Here is a 12,107-nt window from a genome sequence, read left to right on the forward strand (position 1 = left end):
AGTGAGTTGAGGGCAGCTGGGACTACATGGAGACCCTGTCTCAAAAAAAAAGACAAAAAAAAAAAAAAAAAAAAAAAAAAAAAAGACATCACATGTATCCCAGGCTGCCTGGAACTTGAAAACAACTTCGGTTGACCTTGAACTTTTTGGTTTTTTTTTTTGTTGTTTTTTTTCTCTTTTTGAGATAGGGTCTTCCTGTAACCCCAGCTGGCCTAGAACTCACAGAGATCCAAGTGCCTCTGCCTCCCAGGTGCTGGGATTAAAGGCGTGGCGTGCCACCACACTTGGCTGAATTTCTCAAATTTAAAACACAATAAAAAAAATCATGAAAAAAGCCAGAATGGGTGTGAAATTATTTCTTTTGTAGGCAAGTCTACATAGACGACAAACTATGTTCAGAAGTTGCAGTGTTGGCAGTGCATGAAAGTGGACATTTGTACAGTATCCAGACAGAAATTTCATCATATTCTCAAGTTTTACTACCCCTCTATCATGAGTTTAAATAAATGTGTTATCTGTAGCCAGGCACAGTGATGCATGCCTGTTAGCCCAGAATTATAGAAGAGGCAGAAAGATTTTAAGATTGAGTCCAGTCTGGGACATAGAATTCAAGATTGTCTGAGTTACATAGTAAGACCATGTTTCAAAATCTCAGGCTGGGCTGGCAAAATGGCCCAGCAGATAAAGGTGCTTACCTCGAAGCCTAACTTGTGTTCTAATCCTGGGACCCTTGGTGGAAGGAGACAATGGATTTCTCCAGGTTGCCTTTGTACATGCTCCCACCCCCATGGAATAAATCTTCATTGACAAAAATTAAAAACATTAGTCAGAAAATTCCCTGCAAACTAAGGGCTGAGTACGTAACCCAGTGGTGGAGGGCTTGTATAGCATGTCCAAGTCTCTGGGTTCTATATCTATCACCACAAAAAAGTGTTTTCTTCCTAGATGTCTTGTGTGTGTGTGTGTGTGTGTGTGTGTGTGTGTGTGTGTGTTTTGACAGGGTCTTGCTATGTAACCCTGGTTGGACTAGAAGTCCTGCTGTAGAACAAGTTGGCCTGGAACTTGTGGTGATCCTCCCTACTGTGCCACCACACCCAACTTTATTACTATTTTTATTGCGATGCTGAGGACTGAACTTGGGTCGTTGTGCATACATTTATCACTGTTTTAAAACTCAGAAGATAGTCTTTTCAGATAGGAGTTTGTAATTCTAGTGCGTTCTAGTAGCCACTATCTGTGGTTTTATACAAGGTTATCTTTTATTGTTAATTACAATTAAAATCTGCAGCCATCTGAGTTAGTAATTTAAAGGGTCTCTTCTTCATAAATCATATCCATAGTACAGCTCTGAGTAGATTGCTCATTCAATATTCAGAAACTAAGTCTGCTGTACAATAGCTGCATGTGACTACTGAGCACTTGAAATGTTTCTGGTTGGAATTGAGATATGATATAAATACAAAATAAATACTGGGTTTTGAAAACAGTATAAAGGAAAAAAAAGGCTAGATGTAGCAATATATACCTTTAATTCCAGGACTTGGGAGGCACAGGAAGGCAGATCTCTGTGAATTTGAAGCCAGCCTGGTCTACATGAGGGTTCCAGACCAATCAGGGCTAAATAACGAGATCCTCTCTCTCAAAAAAAAAAAAAAAAAATCTTAATGCCGATTATAAATTTAAATGGTATTGTGCACGTTTGGTTAAACAGAAAATATTACTAAAATTTATTTCATTTGTTATGTCAAGTGGAAAATTTAAATTGCAGAATGTGGCTAGTCATATTTTCTACTGGACAGAACTAGTTTAAACTGAAGCACCTACTCAGGGGTTTCAAGAGAAGAAAATCAATTCTTTAAAATTACTCTTCCTTTGTTACCTTTGTTTTTTCATTCTTGTTGACCAACATTCTTTAAATCCTTCTGTCTTAGGGGTTTGCTTTTAGTCTGCATTTGCAGTTTGAGTCGGGTGTGGTGGTGCATGCCTTTTGCACTAGCACCTGGGAGGCAGAGGCAGGCCAGTTTGGTCTGTACAGCAAGTTCCATGGCAGCTGGGCTACAGGAAGACCCAAACCAAACCAAAAACCAAACCAGTTGCTTGAGAGTAAACAGTGCTTTCTTTGTTCTGAGAGCCACTAAGGATGTGTTCACAGGCCAGCAGGCAACAAGTGCAATGTATAAATCACACATTAAGAATCCCTTCTGGGGCTGGAAAGATGGTTCAGCGGTCACGAGAACTGGCTGGTCTTGCAGAAGACCTGGGTTCGGTTCTCAACACCCACATGGCGGGTAAGAACCAGTGGTCTGTAACTCCAGTTCCAGGGGATGGAAGCCCTCTTCTGACCTCCGCGGGCATTGCGTGGCACCGGTACACTTACACACATGCAAGCAGTACACTCATAGACATAAGGGGGAAAAAAAGGATTCTGGAACTTTGCATCCCAAGGCTGAGCACCTATACAGTGGGTGCTTCTTGTGAGTGGGGTGGGGGATGCGTGGGCTATCTTAGTCTCGCAACCTGATGAGGCGGGGCACCTGGGATAAACTTTATGGGAAGGTCAACTTCGGGCCTGCCTGATCCATGTCCACTTACTAGACAGCGAGATGGGACAAGTCCGGAAAACGGAACCTCAGCTACAGGGAACACAGCTCCAAGTAGGAGGAGGGAGTGTGGGGAAGGGACCATCCCTATTTATCCCGGTTCACGGTTCCGGGCCGAAGCAACCCATCCACCCGCCCTCGCTCGTGGGTTCGCGGACTCAGTCAATTTCAGCCCCGCGCCGCCCGCTTCCCACATTCAATTCGCCCAGCGGCCACCGCCATCTTACAGGGCATTATCGCGAGATAGCTGCAGCCTTTGGGCTGCCGACTTTCCTGCGATTCACAGTTCTCGCCGGCGCTGAAGGAAGTATCGCGAGAGCTGGTTGCCTTGGCTCCCTGTAGCTATAGCAGCCGCGGCGGTTAAGGATACGACGGCGGGAGCGGTGAGTGCGACACTCTCAGGGGGGCGGGGCCGGCGGGAACGGGGTGCAGGGGGAGTGCTGGGGGGTGCGGAAGGTGGGGTCTCGCGGAGCTGCACCCCTGAGTCCCGTGGGCTTAGGGACCGGGCACCTTTCACTCTGGGGAGCTCGCGGGGGGGAGGGCTGGCCGTCCGGAGGTCCCGAGGGGAGGGACCCAGCTGTAATTGGGTTCAAGGGGCAGGGGCCCAGCGGGGGTGGGGGAGGGGTGGAGTACTGAAGGGGTGGGTGTCGGTAGCTGGCAGGGTAAGGAGCGGGATAAAGGGACTGAGCTGCCTCGGAGAAGTGGAAGAAATGGGGGTATTACGAGCAGGAGGGTATGTTGAATGGGGGCAAAGCGTTGGGCCAGGTTGTGTTGACTGCTTGGGGTGGGATAGAAGAGAGAGGGTCAGACTTTTGTAACCTCCCCTCATTCCCCCACCCCCTCCAGCCTCGCCTAAGGCTGGACCCGGCCAGCCAGCCTGCACCTGGGTCCTCTATGGCATGGCGGGAATGGTGGCGTTCCGGATCCTCACCGCCTCCCTTTTCGCCTTTCCAAGAAATACTAAATGAAGGAACATTGACTTGTGAAAGAGGAAGACCTGGTGAACTAGTAGTAGTTGGAGTGGTTCTTTCAGCTTGAGAGACTATGGTAGGGTAGTGAGAGACTGCTGCTCTAAAATAAAACGGGGTCGGGGCGGGAGAGAGAAATTCTTGATTAAAGAAAACAAAAACAAAACAACCCTGAGATGTGCTTCCTCTGGAACGATTTTGAATCGAAAGAAAGGGGTGTGTGCTCACACCTCGTTTCTTTCCAGATTCATTCAAATGTAGAGTTCCTTTTCGGTGTGCTTAAGATATTATACATTCAGTGTAAAATCAGTTGAGATGATATATCAAAATAATGTAAAACTTTCACAAATAATAACTTAAAAAGCCAGAAAAGTGTTTCTACTGCAGAAGGATGCTGAACACTTAAGTCTAGAGATAGCTACTTGGATATAAAACCTAGTGTTTCCAAAGTGTGACTATTTACATTATTTGTCTTTTAGGAAATAGATTTTATTTTAGGAGACAATAAAATTTGAATATCTGAAAATAAAAGCAGTTTCTCAGGAGTTGAAATTACTGAGGGAAAAATATGTACCCTTTGAATCTCTAGAGTTGTTTTCTGGAACTGGCTTGGACCTTTGCTGGTTAATTCATTTCTAGTGAAAAACCGTTGCCTCGTGGCAGGGGTAAAAATAATTTATCAGTTTTAATCTACAGATACAAGCTTTCTAATCATTTGTCTCTTTTTTTGGGTATAAATTTGAAAAGGATAACTCTTCTTGTGATTATGTAACTGGATTTTGCCATACTGAGATTCACAAATTAATTAGAATAATGGCTTTTAAATCTTGAGCTAGCTTAGATGTGGTCATAGACTCCATTTATTTGACATGTATTAGAGTAAAACTTTTAATTGGTTGCTAGTTAAATTAAAAAAAAATTTTTTTTATTATTTTTATTTTATGTGTATGAGTGTATTGCCTGCATGTATGTGAGTGCACCCGTGTCATGCATTGCCTCGGAGGTCAGAAGAAGGCGTCAGAAGAGGGCGTCAGATTTCCCTAGAACTGGAGCTAAGGACGGTTCATAGCTTCCATGTGGGTGCTGGGAATCGAACCCAGGTCCTCTGCAAGAGCATTCAGCTCTTAACCACTGCTCCATCTCTCCAGCACCACGCTTTAAATTTTAAAGTAAAAATTCTTTCGTAGCTGGGCATGGTGGCACACAGCTTTAATCCCAGCACTCGGGAGGCAGAGGTAGGCAGATCTCTGTGAGTTCAAGGCCAGCCTGGTCTACATAGTGAGTTCCAGGCCAGCTGGGGCTACAGGGAGACCCTGTCTCAAAAAGACCAAAAAGAAAAAGAAAAAATGGTTTCGTGAGGCAAGCTAAAGCAATGTGTGGTAGCTGACCAAAAGAATTTCTGCATGAATCCAATAAGGTTCACTGTTTTGTGTGGAGTACTGTGTAAGGTATTGCAGGGGGAAAGATTACTTTATACAAAGTTCTTTATACAAAGAACATTTATTGAAACCTATTTAGTTTTGAAGTCCTGAGGATACCAAAGCCTCAAGGACACAAACAAAAGTAAAACTCGAGCTCTCCCTTTATTTGCTCAGAACTTAGGTCTGGGAGCCCATAATGAGACATAATTACATTGTAGTAAACACAGTATATGAACACCTGAGTATGAAACCAGGTTCTGTCCTTGTGATTACATAGTTTTGTTTTTTTAAAAATTTCATTATTTTTATGTGCATGTGTGTATTGCCTGTATGTAGGTAAGTGCACCTGTGTTGTGCAGTGTCCTCGGAGGTCAGAAGAGGCTGTCGGATCCCCTGGGACTGGAGTTATGGACATTTGTTAGCTGCCATGTGAGTGATGAGCTTTGAACCCGGGTCTTCTGCAAGAACAACCAGTGTTCTTAACTGCTGAGCCATCTCTCCAGCCCCTGTGATTCCTTTTTTTAAAAAAAATTTATCGAAGTGGAGTGATTCTAAAAAATGAAATGGGCACAGCGGCACATGCTTACAGTATTAACTGCTTGTGAGGTTGAGGCAGAAGGATCACTTAAGTCTGGGAGTTCCATAGCAGCCTGGCACAACCTAGTGGGACCTGACTCAAAGAAGAAAACCTAGGGTTGGGCCAGGGACATGACTCTGGGTAAGAGCGCTTGCTGCCAAGCCCAACAACTCTTAACTACATTGTGGAAGAAGAGAACCAACTTCATAAAGTTGTCTTCTGACCTGCCTGTGGTTACTGTGGCACATGCATACAATGTACACCTATAAATGTAGAAAAGTACTGAAAAACCAGCCAGGTGTTGTGGCACACACCTATAATCCCAGCACTCAGGAGGTAGAGGCAGCTGGATCTCTTGAGTTCAAGGCCAGCCTGGTCTATATAGCAAGTTCCAGGCCAGCTGGGGCTACAGAGAGACCCTGTCTCAAAAACAGAAAAGACAAAAAAAACCTCCAAAAAACTGAAAACCTGGGATCTGGGGATGTAGTTCAGTTGTTGGTAGGATCCTTGCTTAGCATGAACAGGATCCAGGTTTCAATTCTGCACACTATAAACAAAAGAGGAAAGAGTCTGTTCTTTGGTACAGGCCTTAGTTTTGGTATTGAGGTAGGGGAGACGTTAAGTTGGAGTTGTCCAGGAAATCAGAATTCAAGGGGGTGACTGGGAGAGTATGCATTTATGGAAGAGGTATCTCTTCATAGGTTTTTCTCCCTCAAATATTTACACATGAGAAACTAATTCGAATATTAGCATAATGCTAAATATGAGGCTTATATTGTTATAGAGAGAATTGAATAAATTACCACATTCATGCTGTGTATAATTGTATAGGGAGCTATGCTTGGGAAAATAGTTGTAACAAGCAGTTATTAACATTTGTAAGCTTCCAGAAAGTGATCATTTTAGTAGTGGAAATGGTTATTTATCTATATTCGTAAATAGGGATTTTAAATTTGATATTTTAAATTTTTATTTCCTGGACTGTAGATTTGCACATGGCCTAGTCTGGTCTATGTGTCTCTGGGTACTATAAACTGACCCTCCTGCCGCCATGTTTCAAGTCCTGGCATTACAGTGTGTGCCACCACACTGGCAAATTGTAAAGTTTATTTTTCTGAACTTAAAAACATTTTATATGTAGTCATTTATTTTAGAATGAGTGAGTGTGTATAAATGCAGGTGCGGATGTGCCATGGCTCATGTGTGGAGGTTAGAGGACCACTCTTGGGAGTTGATTCTCTCTTGCCATTGTGTTTGATCCATAGAGCGAACTCAGGTAGATCATCAGGCCTGTATCCAAGTGCCTCTACCTGCTGAGCTTTCTTGCTGACCATATTATATTATATTATATTATATTATAATTATTTTGTTTTTTTGAGACAGGGTCTCCCTGTAACCCCAACCGGCCTGGAACTCACTATGTAGACCAGGCTGGACTTGAACTCAGAGAGCCACCTGCCTCTGCCTCCCAAGTGCTGGGATTAAATGCATGCACCACCACTCCCAGCTCTTTATTTTCATTTTTAAAACTGTGTGTATGTGTACATCTGTGTGTGGGTTTATGCACATGTGTACAATGCCCTCAGAGGCAGGAAGGTATGGAGCTGGAGTTATAGGTGATTGTGAGCTGCCGAATGTGGGTGCTGGGAACCGAACTCAGGTCCTCTGCAAAAGTAGCCAGTGCTCTTAACCTCTGAGCCATCTCTCCAGACCCTGTTTAATAATCTTTTAGTTATTTTAATATTTTATTCTTTGAGAATTTCATATATAAATTTTTTTTTGGTCTTTTTTTTGAGACGGTCTCCCTGTAGCTCCAGCTGTCCTGGAACTCACTATGTAGACCAGGCTGGCCTTGAACTCACAGAGATCCACCTGCCTCTGCCTCCTGGGATTAAAGGCGTGAGCCACCACCCCCGGCTTGAGAATTTCATACATTTTGATCCTGTTCCCTCCCTATTCCTACCCCAACTCTTCTCACCCCTACCTCCCTAACCCCTTCCAACTTTGTCTTTTTTTTTTTTTTTTAAATAACGCACTGAAATGACACTAAAAATAACATGATTTGTGTTGCCCATAGCTCATGGGTGTGGGGCCATCCACTGGAATGTGGGTGACCTATAAGAAGCCACACCTGAACTGTCTCATACAGTCTTCCCTTTTTTCTGCAATGGGCCCTCAGCCTTGAGAAGGGGTGGAGGTGTTATAAGCGTACTGTGACTGAGCACTCCATAGACACTTAGTCTCTGCTTATTTAATAATTTTTATAGGATGAGTTATAGATGCCTTCAACTAATTTTGAGAAACCAGTGTTGTCAAGAAACTATGGATAAAGTGTAAACTGATAACTGACTTCTATATTGTGTTTATACTTCCAACTTAGAACAAATGCATTCAGATATTTTATCCAAGTGCCTCTTGTATTTGGTTTGCTGTATTACTGTTTGATTTTTCTGTTTCTAGCTGTATCACTGGGCCATTTTACGGTTTTTGTTTTGTTCTTTTTTAATATTTTATTTATTATTATTATTATTGTCTTTTTGAAGCAGGGTCTCCCTGTAGCTCCAGCTGGCCTGGAACTCACTATGTAGACCAGGCTGGCCTTGAACTCACAGAAATCTGCCTGCCTCCGCCTTGTGAGTGCTGGGACTACATGTGTGCGCCACCACGCCCAGCTTGTTATTTTTATTTTATGTGTATGAGTGTATTGCCTGCATGTATATGAGTGCACCCGTGTCGTTCAGTGCTGCAGAGGTCAGAAGAGGGCATTGGATTCCCCTGGAACTGGAGTTAAGGATGGTTTATGGCCGCCATGTGGGTGCTGGGAACAAACCCAGGTCCTCTGCAAGAGCAGTCAATGCTCTTAACTGCTGAGCCATCTCTCCATTCCCTATTTTGTTCTTGTTTTTGCTTTTTTGTTTTTGGCTTTCTGAGACAGGGTCTCCCTGTAGCCCCAGCTAGCCTGGAATTCAGTATGTAGACCAGGCTGCCCTCGAACTCTCAGAGATCCACCTGCCTCTGCCTCCCAAGTGCTGGAATTAAAGGTGTGTGCCACCATGCCCCTTAAAATTTATTTTTATTTTATGTGTATGAGCGTTTTGCCTGCATGCATATAAGTGCATCCATGTAATGCAGTGCCCACAGATGTCAGAAGAGGGTGTTCGATGCCCTGTCACTGGAGCTACAGAAGGTGGTTAGTTACCATGTGGCTGCTGGGAATTGAACCTAGGTTCTCTCAAGTGCTCTTAACCACTGAGCCATCTCTCAAGCCCCCCCCCGCCCCTTTTTTATTTGAGACAGGGTCTCCCTGTAGCCCCAGCTGGCTTGGAACTTGGTATGTAGACCAGGCTGGCCTAGATCTCAGAAAGGTATGCCTGTCTCTGCCTCCCAGTGCTGTTTTTTATTTTTTATTTTTTTAGTTGGTGGATCTCTGTGAGTTCAAGGCCAGCCTGGTCTACATAGTGAGTTCCAGGACAGCTGGGGCTACAGAGAGACCCCGTCTCAAAAAGACCAAAACAAAACAAAACAAATCCCCAAAAAACCAAACAAGCTGTGTTGCAATACATAATAGTTTGAAGAAATAGAAACAGGTTGAAGGTGAGCCAGTGATGTGTTTTCTTCCATTGAACTAATGTTCTACAGCAGTTCCCTCATCCATATTGATTTTAACTGGAATAGCATATACGAGGAATGAGACTTTGTTTTATTTTGTTTTCTAACACTTGTTTAAGTAGGCTGGGTGCCCATATTTTTTTGTGAGTCATTTTTGAAACATTGAGACATATTTCCAAGAACAGTTTGAGCGAAAGAACAAGGTGATAACAAAGATCGTTGAGGGCTGAGGATGGAATTTCTCCAGAAAGGGTGAAAATATTTGGCAGAGTCTGCCCTCCTCAGTAGAGCCCAAGGACTGTTTATTCTGCTTTCAAAATACAATCTCTGGAGATATTCTATCTTTTGTTGTTTGGTGTTTGAGACATTCCCAGTGATCTGGCTGGTAGCTGGGGCTACAGGGCTACTCTGTCTCAAAACACAAAACCAACAACTCAAAATAAACATCAGTTTTTCACTTGACTGTTTTAAAATGTCCACTAGGGGATTGGAAAGATGGCTCAGGTGTTAAGAGTGCTTGTTGCTTTTCTAGAGTACCTTAGTTTGGTTTCTTGCACCCACATCACATGGCTCACAACTGCCTGTAACTCCACTTCCAGGAGATTTGACACCCTCTTCTGTCCTTTGCAGGCATCTGAACATACATAGCATACACTCATACAGACATACATACACATAAAATAAATAAAATAAAGATGAAATCTAAAATATACCCTAGCCACAAGTGGTTATGAAATTGAACTGCATATATACATGTATGTTTATGTCAAGGTAGAAGAATCTTTTTTAAAAATTTTATTTTTTTATTTTTTAGTCTTTTTGAGACAGGGTCTCCCTGTAGCCCCAGCTGTCCTGGAACTCACTATGTAGACCAGACTGGCCTTGAACTTGCAGAGATCTGCCTGCATCTGCAGTGCTGGGATTGTGCACCACCACACCTGGCTTATTTTATTTTTTAGTGTATGAGTGAATTGCCTGTATGTAGGTACACCTGTGTCATGCAGTACCTATGGAAACCAGAAGAAGGTGTTGGATGCCCCTTGAACTGGTGTTACGGACAGTTGTTAACCTCCATGTGGATGCTGGGAATCAAACCTGGGTCCTCGGCAAGAGCAGCAAGTGCTCTTAACTGCTGAGCCATCTCTCTAGCCCCACTTTTTGGTCTTTTTGAGATTGGGTCTTCCTGTAGCCCCAGCTGGCCTGGAACTTGCTTCTGCCTCTAGAGTGCCAGGATTAAAGGTATGTACCAACTACCACACTCAGCCTGATGATGATTTCTTGTTTTTGGAAATTTATCATTTATTTTTTAGATAAGGTCCCTATATATGTTAGGTTGGCCTAGAATTCGTTCCCTGTGTAGCTATGTAGTTCAGGCTATCCCCTTGGACTCACGATCCTCCTTACTCTGCCACAAAAGTGCTGGGATTACACATGCTACCATGCTCAGCTAAAAATGATTACTTATAGGCTGCTTGTGGTGGCACACTCCTTTGATCCCAGCACTTGGGAGGTAGAGGCAGGTGGACTTTTGTGAGTTCAAGGCTAGCCTGGTCTACATAGTGAATTATAGGCCAGCTGGGGCTACAGGAAGAGTGTGGCTCAAAAATACCCCCCTCAAGTTATTACTTAACATTCAATCTACAAAAACATCTTTACTCTTTTTTTGTGCTCTTTTTGAGACAGGGTCTCCCTGTAGCCCCAGCTGTCTTGGAACTCACTATGTAGACCAGGCTGGCCTTGAACTCACAGAGATCCACCTGCCTCTGCCTCCCCAGTGCTGGGAATAAAGGTGTGTGTCACCATTCCTGGCCTCTTTCAGAAGTTTTATTTATTTTGTTTGACTATATAAATATTCTCTCTAGGGAAACTGCTTTTAATTACTTACCTTTTTTTGTTTCTTTTTTGGAGTATTGGGTATTGGACCCTGGCCTCACACTTGCCTCTAGGCAAGTACTCTACTGCTAAGCTCCAGCTTCAGCACCACATTACTTGCCTAACCCTATCATTGTTGGTATAAAATTAATAAGTGTTTCTGAAACTAATGTTTTAGTGTTTTGTCACTTTCTGAGAGCAATTCTTTCTGCACCATGTTCACAGCAAGAAATGTGTTCTTGCTGTATACATTTTCAAATGACATTGAAGTTGCATTTTCTTTTCTTTCAATTTCTGGGGATGGAACCCAGGGCCATGCACATGCTAGGCAAGTATTCTACTACTATATGTCAGCCCTAGTCCAGCATTTGAGTTTTGAAGTGTACACAGAGGTTTTAGAAAAGAGTTTGATGTAATGGCAAGGAATGATATGTTGGAGGCCAGTCTGAACTGTATGAGAAAAAAAAAAAGATTAATGGACTCTTGACAGATATATTTCTGTAGGTTTTTTTCATAGTGTGTATGTGGGTTCAATTTTTTTTTTTTCTGAGACGAGGTTATAGAGTTGGTGGGAAGTCAGTGACTTACAATTCTCAAAAAATATTTTCTCCTGAGACAAAATATAATTTAATTTGTACTAGTTTTAGAAGAATGCCTTCACTGCACAAACTGGAAACAACTTATTTGTGTGCATGTTTTAAACTTGGGCTCAGCTCATTCCTTTTTTTGGTGCATTTTGGCCTTTGTGTTGACACCAGTCAGAGAATATAATACCAAGAAAAGATAACTTCTTTCTTTTTTTTGAGACAGTGTCTCATTGTAGCCCTAGCTGGCCTGGAACTCACTATGTAGACCAGGCTCCCCTCTATCTCACATAGATCCACCTGCCTCTGCCTCCCGAGTGCTGGGATTAAAGGTATGTATCACCACACCTGGTAAGATGATGTCTTTGATTATCTTTTGCCATTTCTTTCAGCCCCTTCTAAAATATTTATATTTTTATTTTGTGTGTATGAATGTTATGCCTACATGTAAGTAAGTACACCTGTGTGGTACAGTG

General features: G+C 43.0%; 1 protein-coding gene across 9 annotated transcripts in view; it reads left to right on the forward strand.

Annotated features, from left to right (window-relative positions):
- The first annotated feature begins 2,777 nt into the window (after positions 1-2,777).
- The window catches only part of Usp54 (ubiquitin specific peptidase 54), a 112,743-nt gene continuing 103,413 nt past the window's right edge, over positions 2,778-12,107 (forward strand). For 6 of the 9 annotated variants that reach the window (XM_008836582.3, XM_029565119.1, XM_029565120.1 and 3 more), the window contains exon 1: positions 3,251-3,333. The gene's annotated coding sequence lies outside the window, so the exon portion shown is untranslated. Of the gene's footprint in view, positions 2,984-3,250; positions 3,334-3,446; positions 3,648-12,107 lie in introns of those variants that run through there. The other 3 variants (XM_029565116.1, XM_029565115.1, XM_008836583.3) reach the window with 3 other exon arrangements.

The sequence above is a fragment of the Nannospalax galili genome, unplaced genomic scaffold (assembly GCF_000622305.1).
Source record: "Nannospalax galili isolate Female #2095 unplaced genomic scaffold, S.galili_v1.0 scaffold1437, whole genome shotgun sequence".
NCBI lineage: Eukaryota > Metazoa > Chordata > Mammalia > Rodentia > Spalacidae > Nannospalax > Nannospalax galili.